Source organism: Hippocampus guttulatus, chromosome 12 (assembly GCF_054856545.1).
Source record: "Hippocampus guttulatus isolate MCC_2025c chromosome 12, RoL_Hgut_1.0, whole genome shotgun sequence".
Lineage (NCBI taxonomy): Eukaryota > Metazoa > Chordata > Actinopteri > Syngnathiformes > Syngnathidae > Hippocampus > Hippocampus guttulatus.
This window is the reverse complement of record NC_141272.1, coordinates 21215685-21217273: the sequence shown is the minus strand read 5'-3', so window position 1 is coordinate 21217273 and position 1589 is coordinate 21215685. Positions and strand designations below refer to the sequence as shown.

The window sequence follows — 1589 nt, the reverse complement described above, 5'->3', positions numbered from 1 at the left end:
AGCACAGGAATGCGCAGTGCTATTCTTCCACTAAAGGTGAATGCAATGTCTGAGGCATGCAAATATTAACCTACACATGCTAAGAAGATACATCAAAATATCCATTTCCTTTAACAAAACAAATCAATCCCTCATTTCCTTTTGTAAACAAGTGGCAAGAACTCAGTCTTTAAGGTGCAAAAAGAAGTGTACATTATGTGCATTTGTGCTGAACACTGCTGCTTAATGAGAGAAATTACATTTTGTGCTTGTTGCCAAGACTTTGAACTTTGGCACAAAAGGTGTGATGGCTAGGCGGAGACACTGATGCAAGTGTTCATTGGTGAGTCTAGTACGGTACTTGTTCTTCACAATATTCATTGTGGAGAATGCAGACTCACATCTGTAAGTTGACCCAAACATTGTGAGAATGTTAATTGCCAGCTTATGGAGCAGAGGATAATTAGCTGCAGTTACCATCCTTGTCCAGAAAGTGACAGCGTCACACTGAGCCTCTTTCAGTGCAATATTTTCCTGGAGGTCAATCAACTCATTTTGCAGAGTAGCAGGTGTTGCCCATGGGAAGACTTGGTGTGCTTCTGCAGAGAACTCTCTTACATTTCTGACCAGGAATGGGTTGTCAATGAACAGTAGGACTCGTTTTCCTAATATAAAGTCATCAAAACGAGTCTTGAAATCTGCAATCAGCGTCACCAGGAATTCCACATGACACTGAACGTGATCTCCTTTTCCTTTGGTCTGTTCCAGAAGTTTGGGGAAGTGTTCCATTCTCTCCTGTGGGTAAAAAATAAATAAGGAGAAATGCTTTAATATAGGAGGTATGAAGTCTTAAAAACATGTTAAGTGGAAAACATAAAATGTGTTTGGTATTAAATGGAAAATATAATTACCTGTAGGTCAACTTTGAAATTCTCCAGCTTCCTCTGGAAGGCCCGCACTGCTGACATCAGCTCACACACCGTGCTGTCCTTCCCCTGTAGCTTGAGATTTAGCTCACTGAGATAAGATGTTATATCTGCCAAAAATGCCACAACTTCCATTTTGTCGTCATTTCTCAGAAGTTCCAGGAATTGTGTTGCTTTTGTGCTCTTGTGCTGTGACAGAAACATTTCCAGCTCTTTTCTTACGGCCCAAAAACGCTCCAGGACCTTGCCTTTGTTCAGCCATCTGACGTTGTTGTGAAGGAGCAAACCATCAGAAGCTGCATCTACCTCTGTCAGGAATGTGCGAAGCAAGCGGTGCTGTACTGCAGATAATAATAATAATAATAATGCATTACATTTGCAAGCGCCTTTCACAACACTCAAGGACACTTTACAACCAAGAGCAATAATAAAACCACAGATAAAATAATAAATAAAGAAAGAAAGATTTAAGGTGGATAAGCAAGTCTGAATAGGTGGGGTTTGAGCTGGGTTTTGAATATGGAAAGAGAGTCAATATTACGAATGTTGGGAGGAAGTGAGTTCCAGAGTTTGGGGGCAGAGCGACTGAAGGCTCTGCACCCCATTGTACTGAGATGGGCAGAGGGTAGAAAAAGGTGGAGGGGGGATAAGGACCTGAGTGAGCGAGAGGGAATGGAAATTTGA

The 1589-nt window shown here is 41.5% G+C and overlaps 1 pseudogene; it reads right to left on the bottom strand.

Moving 5' to 3' along the window:
- Positions 1-307: 307 nt before the first annotated feature.
- On the bottom strand, positions 308-1040 carry LOC147197795 (general transcription factor II-I repeat domain-containing protein 2-like; annotated as a pseudogene).
- Positions 1041-1589: the final 549 nt, after the last annotated feature.